This window comes from Leptonychotes weddellii, chromosome 9 (assembly GCF_054177405.1).
Source record: "Leptonychotes weddellii isolate Sample4059 chromosome 9, ASM5417740v2, whole genome shotgun sequence".
NCBI lineage: Eukaryota > Metazoa > Chordata > Mammalia > Carnivora > Phocidae > Leptonychotes > Leptonychotes weddellii.
Window position 1 is genome coordinate 102,481,359 of NC_138377.1, and position 17,174 is coordinate 102,498,532.

The 17,174-nt window shown below is 37.7% G+C and overlaps 1 long non-coding RNA gene across 5 annotated transcripts in view; it reads left to right on the plus strand.

The window, feature by feature from the left end:
• The window catches only part of LOC145723224 (uncharacterized), a 40,479-nt gene extending 24,080 nt beyond the window's left edge, over positions 1–16,399 (plus strand). The window contains exons 4-7 of one of the 5 annotated variants that reach the window (XR_014148141.1): positions 2,661–2,724; positions 9,899–9,963; positions 13,238–13,351; positions 14,024–16,399. This is a non-coding gene — a long non-coding RNA (uncharacterized LOC145723224). The other 4 variants (XR_014148143.1, XR_014148142.1, XR_014148144.1 and 1 more) reach the window with 4 other exon arrangements.
• The last annotated feature ends 775 nt before the right edge of the window (positions 16,400–17,174 follow it).

Genomic DNA, 17,174 nt, shown 5'->3' on the forward strand with positions numbered 1-17,174 from the left:
AATCAAGAATCAGATGCTTAACTGATTGAGCCACCCAGAGGCCCCTAGTTTTTTATTTTTAACTCCAGTCCCCACTGTCTTGAACTGCCATGCTTATTGCTAAAACAAGTATTTTCTGTGTTATATCCTTTCTTGTTGAATAAAACTTGTTAGTTATATGCCTCAGTTGTTTTTATTTATTTATTTATTTATTTATTTATTCTTATGTTAATCCCCATACATTACATCATTAGTTTTAGATGAAGTGTTCCATGATTCATTGTTTGTGCATAACACCCAGTGCTCCATGCAGAATGTGCCCTCCTCAATACCCACCACCAGGCTAACCCATCCTCCCACCCCCCCTCCCCTCTAGAACCCTCATGCCTCAGTTGTTTTTATTTGACTAACCTAATACTTTTTGTTCTTCTCTTTGCTTAATGCTTTGTCTTCATTGTCACATTTATTTCTTTGTGTTTCACTTATATTTTTCTACAATTTCTTAGTTGAAGTTTTAGACACTTTAGCCATTTTTATAGTTGTGAAAAACCTTTAATCCCTTAAGTAAATGCTCAAAATTCATAAAATTTTCAATGATGCATATGATATAAACACCTTCATATAATTCAGAATATATTAATTCAAAACACCGGATACATGTTTATGTTGTAGATGATACATGTTCAGTAGTAGAAATTTTAAGCTTATTTTCAGAAAGACTGGGTCAACAAATAATCACTAATGTAAATAGTTCTTAAAAGTAATCGTGACCTACCTGTTATTTGCCAATGTAAGGATTATTAGAAAATGGTGTGGTTTGTAGATTGTTGGTGCTTTTACTGGCTACAGTGACCACTTGAAAGCAGATCTAGCTGAACCATGGGGAAACAGACCCAGTGCAGAAGCATACCTCTGCTATGTAAGATGCTGTTTGGACATGGAGGCATGCAATAAATACTGAAAGAATAAATTAATAAAATCTCAGACTCATTCTAGGATCAAGCTCTGGTTCTCAATAAAATATTATTAAACATAAAGTTTCTTTAAGCCTCTTTGCAGTCAATTCTTTCACATGACCTTCAGCTCCTGTAACAACTGATCTGCCTTCTGTCACTATAGATTATACATATACAGAAAAATTGAGCAGACAGTACATAGAGTTCCCATGTATGCCCCTCACACAGTTTCCCCTATAAGTCCTTAAGCATTTTTGATATTTAATTTTAATGATGTCTTATTCTGATTTATTAACTAATCATTTGGACATTTAGTTTGTTATTTCCATTTCTTTGCAGTCATAAATGGGCTATGATCTAGGTCTTTGGATTTTTTATTATTTAGGACAGATTTCTGGAAGAGAAGTTACTAGGTCAGAGGGTTTGAACTTTTTATGGCTCTTGTGTATTGCTTTCCAAAGAGTTTACCAATTTGTACTACCACGAGCAGTGTGCAAAGATGCCCATTGTATTGCATTATTCTATTATTGTAATATTTATTATATTACATTGTCATTTGTAGCTGTCAGTATAATTTAGAATATGCTGTAGTAACAAAGACTCCCCCAAATCTCATGGTTTAATGCAACAAATTTTATTTTTTACAACAAAGCTCATGTTAATGTCAAACACATATCAGCAGGTGGTATTCTCTCTTTGGAGTTATTTAGTGTATCAGCCTGATCAAAGCTGCTTTGGTTACTTGTTTCCATAATTACTGTAGTGGGTAGGTCTTCCAGTTGTGTACTGGTTCCTAAAGCTTATTCCTGCTGATGTTTCATATCATGTTTACGTACGTCTTAGTGACTAAAGCAAGTCATGTAGCCACACCTAAGTTGAAACAAGGGCAGTGAAGTGCAATCCTACTGTGAGTCTGGGAAGGAGAACTGGGAAAGCACTAATGACTAGCATCTTACTTAAAAAACAACTCTAATTTCACTGATAGAAGATGATATCTCATTTTAATTAGATTTTCTTTGCCAACGTAGATAAACATTTTCATAGTTTTTTAGCCAGTTTTATTTAACCTTTCCTTTTACTTAAGCTTTATAAACATATACTGTTGTTTTACTTTTATATTTCCAGATTTTTGAATTCTGTTTTTTTGTTTGTTTGTTTGTTTTTGGTGAGAATGGGCAGTCATGATGGTGGGATTATTATAGGGAGTACAGACTTTTAGAAAATGCCTTTTCTTTTGAAACTTGAACTGGTGAAAGAAAAGTATCTTTCTTGGATTGATCTTCCCCTGATTCCCCCCCCCCCATTAGTACAGTATATGTTTTGTTAAGTTTAATTAAAGGCAATAGAGGGACACCTGGGTGGCTCAGTTGGTTAAGCATCTGCCTTCGGCTCAGGTCATGATCCTTGGGTCCTGGGATGAAGTCCCACATCAGGCTCCTTGCTCAGCCTGCTTCTCCCTCTGCCTGCTGCTTCCCCTGCTTGTGCTCTCTCTATGACAAATAAATAAAATCTTAAAAAAAGAAAAGACAATAGAGAGTCTGGCAGAATTAAGATTCTTGACATTCTACAGATCTGTAAAACACAACCTGAACACAAAAGTTTAGTGAGTAAATGATCAAGTTAGGGTTCTACTGAAAAAATTAAGTTCCCTACTCAGATTTAGTTATATTGACCATGTCTTCTTCTTTTTCTTTTTCCTCTTCTTTTTTTTTTTTTTAAATTCAGGTATCCACCTGAACTGGAACTTATGCTGTAAACATTTCTTTGTGGATTCATCTAAAAACCTGAGGTGAGATATTTTTTGAATTCTTTTGCCTTATAAAATATATTTTGTAATGAGAAAGAATTATTTTTGAAAAATTTAAGGCAGTGCCAGCTGTCTTTTCCTCTGAGACTTTAATAGGTAAATATTATTTCTTATAAAGCTACATATATAGCATGCTTACTTTTAGTTTGGTAGGACATTTGATTGAAGGAAATGAAGCTGGTTCTAGCGATTATAGTAGTTTTGCGTGAATTTTTCCATTGTAATTCCAAAGGAATTTTTCTTTTATACACAAAGATAGAGTTCACACTGCTGTTCTGACACACATTTGAGAATGATATTGACATTCTAATCTGATATTCCTGAAGACAGATCCTTAATTTGTTAAGTCATAGATTTCAACAACTGGTAACTATTTTAGTAAGTCAGTTATTAGGAGTTTTCTTCACTCTATTCTCCTGGACTTGATTATTTTCTGTAGTTACCTCTGTTTGGGGGGCTTATAAAATAAGAACATATCCTTTAATATGTTAGTAGTTGGTTTTTATAGAAAGAAAGTTTCCATAATAGCATTTTACTCTAAAGATAGGCTGATAGCCCTTTCTCTTTTCTGACATGTCTGGGCTCCAGTTCTCTTCATCTTTTAATTTTTTAAGCAACCAGTCTGTCATCTGGTCTTTCCACCTCGAATCCAGCTACTCTCTAAGCCAGTCTTGTCACAGTCATGAGATTGCTTTTCTAAAAGATGAATGTTGTCATGTCAGTCCAAAACTCAGAATCCTTTAGTGCCTTTACATTGCTTAAAGGATATTTTACAAACTCCTTTACAGAGCAGTAGAATCTCTTTACCCAGTTTTCCATCTCACTAGTGCTCTAGGAATGTTATGAACTAACATTTTTTAAAAAACAGCTTTATTGAGAAATACTTTACATACCTTAAAATTTACCCATTTATTTAAAGTGTACAATTCAATGGTTTTTTAAATTGTAGTTTTGGAGTTGTACAGCTGTCACCACAATCTAATTTTAGAATATTTTCATCACTGCAGGGGTTTGGGTGGCTCAGTCAGTTGGGCATCCAGCTCTTGATCTCTGCTTGGGTCTTGATCTCAGGGTGTTGGGTTCAGGCCCCGTGTTGGGATCTGTGCTGGGTGTGGAGCTTACTTAAAAAAAAAAAAAAAAGTTTCATCACTCCAAAGAGATTTTGGCATGTGTTAGCAGTTACCACTCATTCCTCCCTCCACTCAGTTCCTGTCAGGTACTAATCTACTTTCTGTCTCTATAGATCTGCCTATTCTGGATATTTCATATAAATGAAATTGTATAATATGCAGTCTTTTGTGACTTATTTTTTCTACTTAGCATAAAGTTTTCAAGGTTTATCCATGTTTTTGCATGATCAGTACTTCGTTCCTTTTCATGACTGAATAACATTCCATTTTGAGTGTCAGGTCAGGTGACCTGGCGATAGAGAGACCTGAACTTCCAGGTGTCAGTGTAGCTAATTAAAAACAGTGATCCAGCATAAAAGTAACAGTTGAACCTTTATTCACTTACTAAGATAGTATAAGCAAGAGGTTAAACCTCAGAAAGTGCAGTTGTCCCACTCAGGTGGATCAGTACAGAGGTGGGAGGTAAATCGTTTCACTGCAGTTTTATGGACCCAGGTCTGGTTCAAAAGTGAGGTAGAAGGGCTTGGGATCAAAAAGCACGGAGTCAGAGTAGATAAAAAGTATCTTCAGTATTTCCTCCCTGATGAGAGGGCCTCAGCAGAGGTGCATGAGGAAAGGCCTCAGCTCAAGGCCACAGATAGACTTCTGAATGAGGTATAGGGCCTGGGCTAGGAATGTAATATGCTTAAGAACATGCTCAGCCAGGGGAGCCTGAGTTCCTGACTACAGCTCTCTTCAGAGACTGCAGTGTACTGGCTGTGTACCCAGTCTGAGGTGGGTAGGACGGCTTTCCCATGTGAGGCCTGCCAGGTAAAGTCTTTGTAATTGCTTATAGTCAGGCTGGAAGATTACACACAGAGATTTTAAGTTTTTGGTCAGGAGCCAGACTCTTCAATACACACACACACACACACACACACCCATATTTTGCTTATCCATTCATCAATTGGTGGACATTTGGGTTGTTTCTGCATTCCTCCCTCCCCCCCCACATTTTGGTTATTCTAAGCTTTTTGCTATGAACTTGTGTGTGTAAGTTTTTGTGTGCCTATGGTTTCATGTCTTTTAAATTTGCTGGGTCATTTGGTAGCTCCATGTTTAACAATTTGTGGAACTGCCAAATGGTTTTCCAAAGAGACCGTATCATTTTACATTTCCACCAGCAATGTGTGGGGATTCCAGGTTTTCCATATCCTCACCTACATTTGTTACTATCTTTTTTTTTTTTTTTAAGTTATAGCCATTCTAGTGAATGGGAAGTTGTATTTCATTGTGGTTTTGATTTCTATTTCCCTAGTGAGTAATGATGTTGAATATCTTTTCATGTGCTTATTGGCCACTTATATATCTTTTTTGGAGAAAGGTCTATTTGAATCCTTTGCCCATTTAAAAATTATATTACTTACCCTTTTATTGTAAGAGTTTTTTAGGTATTCTGGATACAAGTCACTTATAAAATACATGATTTACAAATATTTTCTCCCAAACTGTGAGTTGTCTTTTTACTTTCTTGATACTGTCTTTGAAGCATAAATTGTTTTTAATTTTATCTATTTTTCTTTTGTTGTTTGTGCTTTGGGTGTTATATCTAAGAAACCATTGCCTGACTCAAATTCATGAAGATTTACTCATATTTTCTTCTAAGTATGAGCTCTTAAATTTAGGTCTGTGATTCATTCTTGAGTTAACTTTTGGGGGGGGGTGGTGGAGGGAGAGGGAGAGAGAGAGAATCCCAAGCAGACTCCATGCCCAGCATGAAGCCTGATGTAGAGCTCAGTCTCATGACCTGATACCATGACCTGAGCTGAAGTCGAGTCAGATGCTTAACCAACTGAGACACCCAGGTGCCCCTTTTTTGAGTTCATTTTTGTGTATGGTTTTAGGTAGAGGTTCAGCTTTATGCTTTTGCATTTAGATATCCAGTTGTCACAGACCACTGAATTATCTTGGCACCCTCGAAGAATATCAGTTGACCATAAATGTAAGGTTTTGTTTCTGGACTTTCAATTCTATTCCAATAATTTATACATCTGTCCTTATGCCGAAGTTTTGAAATCATAAAATGTGAGTTCTCCAACTTTGTGCTTCCTATTCAAGATTGTTTTGGCTCTTCTGGATCCCTTGCATTTCCATATGAATTTTAGGATCAGCTTGTCAGTTTTTACCAAGAAAATCCAGCTGGGATTTTGTTGGGGATTGTGTTGAATTTGTATGATGAATCTGTAAATCAGGTTGGAGATTTTATAATAGTATATTCTCCAGTCTGTGAACATGGAGGTCTTTCCATTTATTTATGTGTTCTTTAATTTCTTTCAATGATGTTTTATAGTTTTTAGTGTATGTCTCCTACTTTTGCTAAATTCGTTCTTAAGCCCTTTATTTTTTGGATACTATTGTAAATGAAATTGTTTTCTTTCATTTTTGGATTGTTCATTACTAGTGTATGGAAATATAATTGATTTTTGTATCATGCAAACTCACGGAACTATTAGTTCAATTAGTAGTTCTAAATTGTTAATATATTAGTGAGAATTTTTTATATATAAAATTATGTCATCTATAAATAGTGATAGTTTTATTTCTTCCTTTCCAATCTGGTTGCCTTTTATGTCTTTTTCTTACCTAAGCATCCTAGCTAAAACCTTCATTACAATGTTAAATAGAAGTGATGCGAATAGACATCCTTGTCTTGTTCCTGATCTTAGGGGGAAAGCTCTCAGTCTTTCAGCACTACCTGTGGGTTTTTTTATAACTGTCCTTTATCAGGTTGAGGAAATTTCCTTTTATTCCTAGTTTGTTGACTGTTTTTGCCATGAAGGAGTTAACATTTATTGAGACTTCCATGTATGCCAGGCCCTATGCTCAGTGCTTTATATATAGTATCTAATTTTCATTATAGTCCTGTGAGATAGAGACTGTTATTTTATCTTCATTCAGCTGGTAAGTGGTAGAATCAGATTACTGTTTTCAAAACTTGTGTGCTCAACCATATCCATTAAATTCCCTGTACAAACTATGTTGATTTATACATGTGCTTTGTCCATGTTGGTTTCCTCCTCCTTAGAATGCATGCTCCCTCTCTTTCCCCATTACAAACCTACCATAGTACTTTGTACCTGTCACTATCATAGTACTTTTTCCCTGTGTTGTGATTGTTTGCATGTATTTCTCTCATTTTAAATCTGTGCTTGAAGTCGGGGACTTTGTCATATTTATTTTTGAATTTCCAGTACGTAGTAGAGAGACAGGAAAGAGATAAGTCACAGAAGCCAAGGGATTAGAGTTTCAGGAGGGTGGAAGCAGACAGCAGTGTCAGGTACTGCAGAGAGATGAAGTAAAATAAGGGTCACAAAATGCCTATAGGTTTCATCTTTTAGTGATTTCAGCAAGAGTATTTTTTTTAGTAGCAGTGGGGACTGAAGCAAGATTGTGGTAGGTTGATCAGTGAATGGGAGATGAAGAGACTGCCTCAAGTAGAGACTGTCCCCACTGTTGTGAGAGTTTAACTGTGAAGGGGAAGAATGAGTTTAGGGTCCTACATAGAAGGGAATGTAAGGTATTTTTTTTAAAAGGGGAGGGGCTTGAACGTGCATATATACAGAGGTGGTAGGAGAAAGGACAAGTTAAGAGCAAGCTTGTGGAAGTAGAGAGAGGACTAAAAGAGGGAATAGGCTTTCCTGTAGAGACAGGAGATTGCCTCAGAACACAAGATTTGCCTGGAGTGGCCTCTTTCTTCTGAGGGAAGGAAGTACCCATGGATGTAGTCAGAGGTAAATATGTGGGTGTGAATTAGGAAATATAGGGAGTTCCCTCATTTCTCTGGAGTAGAAAACAAAGTTGTTGGCTTTGGGTTATTGTGGTTGTTGATGTTCTGCAAGTAGGCAACAGGGGTGAGATGTGGAGTTTGAGGGTAGTGATGAAGGTTTAGAATATCTGCTGTAAGGCATGGGAGAGATTGCTTACCAGAAACATAAATGTTGTTTGAGGGCCTCTTTCTCCTCTGTCTTCATGGAAATTAACAAAACAAGTATATGGTCAGAAATAATCCAGATGGTACAAAAGGATTTACAGTGAAAAGTAAGTCTTCCCTTCACTTTTGATCCCCTGTTGCTATTTTCAGAAGGAAGCACCGTTTACAGTTTATTTACTTTCAGATTGTTTTTGCAGATATAAATATATATGGAATTTATTTTAATCCATGAGAACTTACTGTTTTACTTCTTGCTTTTTCTTTCCTTTTTTTTTTTTTTTTTTTTTAAGATTTTATTTATTTATTTGACAGAGAGAGACAAAGCAAGAGAAGGAACACAAGCAGGGGGAGTGGGAGAGGGAGAAGCAGGCTTCTCGCTGAGCAGGGAGCCCGATGTGGGGCTCGATCCCAAGACCCTGGGATCATGACCTGAGCCGAAGGCAGACACCTAACGACTGAGCCACCCAGGTGCCCCTACTTCTTGCTTTTTCAGTGTACTTCTGTATCTTGTAGATCTTTCCATATACTTAGATCTACTTCATTCATGTTTACAGCTGCAGGATATTTTGTATATGAATATTGTATCAATTATGTAACCTGCATTTCAATGGCTTACAGTGTTTACTCCTGTAAAAGTCATGTTGAATGAATAAATTCTACCTTTAAAAAGTAGAAAATCATTATAATACCTTAATTCTTTGCCTTAATTTTGGATTTATTCTGTACATACACACATTGAACAAGCTGATAATATGTATATACCAAAACTGAGTTGTCTTTAAAATATAAAGATATCTTAAATATTCAGGGGCACCTGGGGTGGCTCAGTTGTTAAGCGTCTGCCTTCGGCTCAGGTCATGATCCCAGGGTCTTGGGATCGAGCCCCACACCGGGCTCCCTGCTCCGCGGGAAGCCTGCTTCTCCCTCTCCCACTCCCCCTGCTGTGTTCCCTCTCTCACTGTGTCTCTCTCTGTCAAATAAATAAATAAAATCTTTAAAAAAAAAAAAGATATGTTAAATATTCAAAAGTGATACCCTTACTTATCATGGTCAATTTATTTCTGGGATTGATTGATAAGTATCTTGTTTTTAGGCGTTTGCTGTTTTATACACTGATGTGAGAAACATTCCTGTATGTTCCTCTTGTACATGTGGGAGAGATTCTCCTGTACATATACCTATGAATGGAATTGCTGGGTCATAGGGTAGTAAATCATAAATTTAAAGAGATAATACAAAATTTATTTCCAGAGTGATTGGAAATAAATCACTATCACCATTGTATAAGAGATCCTGTTTTATAGTCTCTTCAATAGAGTTTTCAGACTTTTAAATTTTGCTAGTTAAATGATCTAAAATAAAATAGTATTTGTGATCTTAAAAAACTAAAAATTGAGGTATAATTTTCAATTTTATTATAAAATGCATAGATCTTCTACAGTTTAATGAGTTTTGACAAATGCATTTACCTATGTAATCCACACCCGTATAACATGTAAAACATTTTTATCACTCTTTAAGTTCCTTAAGGCTTCTTCCTTGACATTCTGTCCTCTCACTAGAGCAAACCACTTTTCTGATTTCTGTCACTTTATTTTTTTTTAAAGAAAATCATCTGGGGGCGCCTGGGGGGCTCAGCCGTTAAGCGTCTGCCTTTGGCTCAGGTCATGATCCCGGCGTCCTGGGATCGAGCCCCGCATCGGGCTCTCTGCTCAGCGGGAAGCCTGCTTCTCCCTCTCCCACTCCCCCTGCTTGTGTTCCCTCTCTCGCTGTCTCTCTCTCTGTCAATTAAATAAATAAAATTAAAAAAAAAATTAATCGGTTCTCATCTCACCAACTTCTTTCTTACCATTCTCTTTTTTAATTTTTTAAAAAGTTGTAAAAAATAACACAAATTTATTATCTTAACCATTTTTAAGTATACAGTTCAGTGGTATTAAGCACTTTAAGAATGTTGTGCATTGGTTACCATCATCCATCCCCATAACTTTTTTCATCTTGTAAAATAAACTCTATATGCAATAAACAATAAATCCCCATTTTCCTTTTCCCCCAGTCCCTGGCAACTACCAGAACTACTTTCTGTCTTTATGATGATTTTCACTTCTCTCAGTACCTCATGTGAGTTGAATCATACAGTATTTGTCTTTTGTAACTGGCTTTTTCATTTAGCGTCATGTCCTCAAGTTTCATCCATGTTGTAGTGAATGGCACAATATTCTTCCTTTTTGAGGTTGAATGATATTCCATTGTACGTATATGCCACATTTTGCTTATGCATTCATCTGTCAATGGATACTTGGTTGCTACCATGTTTTAGCTATTGTGAAAAATGCTTCTGTGAACAAGGGGTACAAATATCTCTTTGAGACCCTGCTTTCATTCTTTTGGATATGTACCCAGAAGTGAAATTGCTGGATCATATAGTAATTCTATTTTTAATTTTTGAGGAACTACCATGCTGTTTTAAATAGCAGTGGTACTTGTAACATTCCCCCAACAGTGCACAGGTCCAATTTCTCCACATCCTAATCAGCACTTGTTGTTTTTCTGGTGTGTGTGTGTGTGTGAGTTTGTGTGTTTTAATACTAGCCATCCGACTGGATATGAGGTGGTATCTCATTGTAGTTTTGATATGCATTTCCCTAGTGATCAGTGATGTTGAGCATCTTTTCATGTGCTTACTGGCCATTCATATATCTTCTTGGAGAAATATCTATTCAAGTCCTTTGCCCATTTTTGAATTGGTTGGTTTTGTTATTGTTGAGTTTTAGGAGTTCTATTTTCTGGATATTAATCCTTTATCAGATATATGATTTGCAACTATTTTCTCCTATGTTGTGGCCGCCTTTTTTACTCTGTGGATAGTGTCTTTTGATGTGCAAGGTTTAAAAATTTTCGTGGGGTCCAGTTTGTCTTTACTTTTGTTACTTTTTGTTTGTCTTTACTTTACTTTTGTGCTTTTAGTATTATATCCAAGAAATCACTGCCAAATCCAATGTCATAAAGCTTCTGTCCTATGTTTTCTTCTAAGAGCTTTATTGTTTTAGGTCTTACATTTAGATATTTGATCCATTTTGAATTAAGTTTTGTACATGTTGTTAGGTAAGGGTCCAGCATGTGGATACCCAGTTTTCCCAGCACCGCTTTTGAAAAGACTTTCTTGTTCTCATTTATTACTTTGATGACTTTGTCAGAAATCAGTTGGCTATTATGTGTATGTCTATTTCTGAGCTTTGTCTTCTGTTTTATTGACATTTTTTCTCTTTGCTGATACTATGCTATATCGATTACAGTAGTTTAATAGTAAGTTTTGAAGTGAAATGGTGGAAGTTCTCCAATTTTGTTCTTCTGAAGATTTGTTTTGATTCTTCTGGGTCTTTTGTATATTCATACACGGTTTAGAATCCACTTCTCCATAGGGATTTTAGGGCTAGCTTTTCATTTTTTACAAAAACATCCGTAGATTTTACTTGACACCGTGTTCACTCCACAGATCAATTTGGAGAGAATAGACATCTTAATATTGTAAACATGATATCTTTCTCCATTTATTTAGATCATCTGTAATTTCTCAAGAGCCATAATTTTTATTTTCTTTTTCAGTGTACAAATTTTGCACTTTGATTTTTTAATGCTATTATGACTATTATGACATTTTAAAAGTATTTCATTTCCACTGTTCATTACTAGTATGTAGAAATATAATTGAATTGTGTATATTGGCCTTTGTTAGTTCTAGTAGCTTTGTGGGGGTTTTTTGTTTTGTTTTGTTTATTTTGATTCTCTAGGCTTTGTTATGTAATTATGATGTGTGTGTAAGTAAAGACAGTTTTACTTCTTCCTATCAACCTGTATTTCTTTTCCTTGCCTCATTTTACTGACTAGAACCTCCAGTAGAGTATTGAATAGAAGTTGTGAGAGCAGATGTCCTTGGTTTGTTCCTGAATTTAGGAAGAAAGTTTTCAGACTTTTACCATGAAGTTGTTATCCTCAGGTTGAAGAGCCCTTTCTATTCTTCATTTGCTGAAAGGTTTTTTTTTTTTTTCTTTTAATCATAAATGGATGATACTGGATTCTGATTGTGGTGTTAAAATGATTTTTTTTAAAGGATTTTTAAAAAGGGGTTATAATCATGACTCATACAGATATAAAATGAACACTTGTCAAATGTTTAACTCACTAGTTAATGAGGAAACTGGTAAGATGTTAAAGTCAGTTCAAAGGCAAATTTGAAGAGTCACTCATTTGTATGCAGTAAAGGAATGCTGAAATGAATTTTTCAAATGGATGCAAAAACTGATCTATCCATTGGGCAATTAAACTTGTAATCCACTGGACACAACTAATTAGCTCTTTTAAGCTCAAGAATAGTTCACATTATTATCAGTTTTCTACAGTTTTTAAATTTAAAAATTGCCTAAAGGCAATGAAAGGGAGAGGTAATGAATGTCTGAGCTAAGAGAAATGTAGGTAGTCTGTTCTTTTTTGGTCTATTTTCAAAGCTGCTTACTGTTTTTTACTGACAAAGAGTTTTGCTTTGAATTTCTATGATCTCCAATGATGTTGAACATTGTTCATACATTTATTGGTTATATGCATATGTTCCGATGTCAAATGCCTCTTCAGTCTCTCTTGTCCATTTTTCTGGCCATGTTTTGGGTGTGTGTGTTATTGCTTTATATATTCTTGATAATAATGAATAATAAGTTGGGTGTATCGTGAATACTTTCTATTTTATAATTTGTATTTTCACTTCCTTTAAGGTATTTTTTGAAGAGTTCTTACTAATTTTAGTACAAACTTCCCTTGTCTTGTTTAAGAAATCTTTCCTTATCCTGAGGTTAAAAGATACTCATCTTTTCTACTAAGGTTTTTTAAGTTTTTGACATTTAAGGCCTTGATCCATCTGGTGTGATGGATTTTCATATGGTATGATGTTAGGATCAAACTTCACCTTTTTTTTTTTTAAACATAGATGTAATGGCTAAACGTTTGTGTCTCCCCAGACTTTTTTTTTTTTTTTTTAAAGATTTTATTTATTTATTTGACACAGAGAGACAGCGAGAGAGGGAACACAAGCAGGGGGAGTGGGAGAGGGAGAAGCAGGCTTCCCGCGGAGCAGGGAGCCCGATGGGGGCTCGATCCCAGGACCCTGGGATCATGACCTGAGCCGAAGGCAGATGCTTAACTGACTGAGCCACTCAGGCGCCCCTCCCCAGACTTTCTATGTTGAAGCCCCAGTGTGTTGGTATTTGGGATGGGGCCTTTGGGAAGTAATTAGCGTTAGAGGAAGTTGTGAAGGTGGGGCCCTGGTCTGATGGAAACAGTGCCTTGATAAAAAGAGATGTTAGAGAACATGCTCTTTTTCTCTCCTCTCTCTGTGAGGACACAGCCAGAAGGTGGCCACCTGCAAGCCAGAAAGAGAGCTCTCACCAGAACCTGACCGTGCCGGCACCCTCATCTCAGACTTCTAGCCTCTAGAACTGTGAGAAAATATTTCTGTTGTGTAAGCCACCCAGTTTATGGCATTTTGTTATGGCAGCTTGAATACTTGATATTTTCCTTTGTCAGATACTGCTTATGTGGGGAGGATTAGGTTTTTTTTTTTTTTTTTAAAGATTTTATTTATTTATTTGAGAGAGAGAGACTGAGAGAGAGAGAGCATGAGAGGGGGGAGGGTCGGGAGGGTCAGAGGGAGAAGCAGACTCCCTGCCGAGCAGGGAGCCCGATGTGGGACTCGATCCAGGGACTCCAGGATCATGACCTGAGCCGAAGGCAACCGCTCAACCAACTGAGCCACCCAGGCGCCCGGATTAGGTTTAATATTAGTCCCAGTGATGTCAGGGGCAGGAGTTGGAGAGCCCCAGGCACTGCAGAGCTTGAATCAGTCATTCCTCACCCCATACCATATAACTTTAGGTCACTTCTTTACCTGTTTCTCTTGAGGAAGAAGTTGCCTTTAGGACGAGGCACTGCTGTGATTACTGGTGCTCAGGCCAAGGGCTTGTGTTACAGGAGAAGGTGATGGAAAGAAACAGCCAGGGAACGTTATTTTCCTGAGGATCTGAGGTCTGAGTAATGCATATATGGGGCCAGATTGTGTGCACGTAGGTGCTGGGGCACAAGAAAAGCAAAAACCAGAACTCAGTAGTTCTTTTTCTGTTTTGTTATCCCACAGCCTTGGTGAGCTGCCTCGTGCCGCAGGCCATAGCCACCATTCCACACATACCAGTTGGAAAGGGGTCCTTGTGCCCCCAGGTGTTTCTCATCGTTCTTTCCAGTTTTTCTGTGTATCTTCCCCAAGGGCCGATCTCCTGAGATGGGGTCAGTAGTGTTGCTAATTCAGCATCTTGGCAGGAATTGGAGCCAGCAGAAAATTTTTCTTAGCTTTCTTAGACTTCCTTTACATAGTTACAGATGACTTTAATCTGACAAAAAAATGAGTTTGTTCAAGATTCCTCAGTCATCTGCAAGACTTCTTCCATGCTGTGTCCGAAGCCTTCCACAGAGGCTGTGTAGAGGGAGGCTGGCTGTAGCAAAGAGTCCCACAGAATCTTTTTGATCATCCAGTGGTGTTTCACTGAATGTTCACCCAGCCCTGGTTGCCTTTTTGGATAGGTGGACCCAAAAGGTCCTTTAGGTGGGGTGACTTACTTCTAAGAGGGTCTCTGACTTAAAGTGGGTCTCCTTCTGCTTAGTAATGTTACTTTAAATTCTAATAACAGACAGTTATTCTTGCTCAAAACGACCCATGAATTTTTAAGTATTATACTGCATCTTTCATGTAAATTTTGTATTCTGCTTATAATGAATATGTTGATATTAAAATCTTTTGTTAAGTTACTTACATCAAATAAACTTGCTCCTCCAAGAGAATGTATTACATTTATTCTGTTGTTTTGCTTACTGCCTGCTGTATCTCCACCCCCACAAAAGAATTAGTCTGCCATACAATACTACCTTTCATGATAAACCCCAGTGTTGTACTTATTTTTCTTTTTATCCCTGTGATTCCAGAGAAGAGGCAGGACCTGTTTCTCACTTAATTTTGACATAGGAAGGCTGGTCCAAGGTCCCAGAGGGGGGTCTCGCAGGACCAGCCAAGAAGGTCCTTGGCTTAGCGCAGGGTAGAAATCAAACGCGAGCCAGGAGGAAGTGAGAGCAGAGTTTGTTGAATAGCATAAGTGATAGAGTACAGCAGATGGAGGTTCTGGGAGCCTCAGAAAAGGAAAAGGGAGTCTCCTCGCTGCTTGGGGTTAGGGGTTTATATTGGAAAGGGGTCAATGGTACATGTTCCTTCAGGAATCCAGGGTAGGGTCTGATCAAAAGTAGTGTCAGGTGAACAGTAGGTGTTATTCCATAAATCACCGAAGGTAAGGGGGTATTAGCACCAGCGTCAACTGAGGTTTGAAGCCATTGTCCTGACACATGCTCGTGATCTCTTCTTAGATGTTATCAGGTGTATGGGGCCTAGGACAGAACTCAGAGAATGGTTAACTTTCTTGCTTCCCCCTTGGAGTGGGATCATAGCTGCTTTGGTTTACTCAGATGCAAGATGAGATATAGAGCATGAGTAAATGGGGCCAGGTAGAGAAACAGCAGACCGGGAGCCTTTCTAAAACGGAGTCCTTTCAGGTTCTCTATCTCAGTTTTGTTTGCCTAGCCCTGGCATAGGTCCTGCCAGGTTTGCCATAGAATAGGTGTTCCATATTGTTGAATTAAATTAGCACATAGCAAAGTAGTTAGGATTTATAATAGGAGTTGCATTCTAGATAGAAAAGTATGTACTCATATCCACGGTGGGTCTTATATTTTGACATGGTTAGAATAAATAGTGTGTGGGGGCAGGTAGAATCTATAGAACTTGATGACTCTGCCCCTCCCCCCGCAAATAAATAAATAAACAAATAGAACTTGTGGGATGGGGGATAGATAGGTTCTTAAAATATTTAGTTTGAGGTTTTTCTGAGATTTCAAGTGGAGATGTGCAGATTTGTATGCAGTTCTTGGAGAGAGGTGGAGTCTTGAGAGAGATTTTGAGGTTAATAGTTTTTCAGGAGTGGTTGAAGAAGAAATTGCTCAGGATTGAGGACAGAACCCCTGGGCACATGTAGTTTTAGCAGACAAGTACAGGGAAAGGCACTGAGAGAAAGATATTGAGAAGGAGAAACTGAGTGTTAAAGGATTTTATAGCAACACCCTTGGTTTCATCTCTGTCTAGAGACCAGATTTTCCTTTCAGCACCCTGTATTTGATCTTGTCCCCCTTTTTTTGTTTCCAGCATTCTCTGCTGGGAGAGATTGTAGATGAAAAATAGTTTTATTTTTGAATCCAGCAATGGCTGGTTTCTTTATATTTTCTCTGAATCCTGTTTGAAAACAGAAGACTTTCTTTAGCTCATCTCTCCAGCTGCACCTTCTGTTACATGTGTAAAAGAAACCAGTTGACACTTTGGACATTCTGCTTGGAAATTACCTTAGCTAGAAGTAACAGTTCATTGCCAGCATTTTCTGCTTTTTTGACTTATCACAAGCAACAGTTTTGCTAAATTTTCTGCCCCTTCATGATGGTCTTTTTTCCTCCAGCTTCTGATAACGTTTTACTCCCTCTCCTTTAAGGCCTTTCCAGTAGCCTCTTCAGTGCTCATCAGGCTTTTGCTGTGAGATCCTTGTGGCCCTTCCTGTTCGTGTCTACTACCCAATCCCACAGCTGGTGTCACCTGTCTTATGTTCTTATTATGTCAGCACTCCAGTTCCAGGTGCCAGATTCCGTTCTGGAAACTATCACTGTTTAGCAAACCGCCCCAAACCTAGTCTCAGAACCTGCATCACTTTTCCTAACCAAGCCTGGGAAGTCACTCCTTGTCACTTCACCACACTCTTTTGGTTACAAGCAAGTTAAATGCCAGCTTGGATATAAGAAGGGAATCAGACTCCACATCTTTGTGGGTGAGCCACAAATTTACACCATAGAAGAGCGTGTGGGTGGCAGGTATTTTTGTGGCATATTTGGAAAGTCTGCTGCAGATGGATAAAATAAAATACATAGAATTACAAGGGAAGCCAATTATATTAAAGTTTTTTTTTTTTTTTTTTTTTTGTTTGAGAGAGAGCGAGAGAGCACGAGTTGGGGGGAGGAGGGGAGGAAGAGGGAGAAGCAGACTCCCGGCTGAGCAGGAAGCTAGATACAGGGCTCAATCCCAGGACCCTGAAGTCATGACCTGAGCCACCTAGGCACCCTTATATTAAAGTATTATTACCAAACTAATAGTAATAAAGTATTACGTGTTTCTTTAACACGATACACTGCAAGGTATAGTGGCAGGCTTA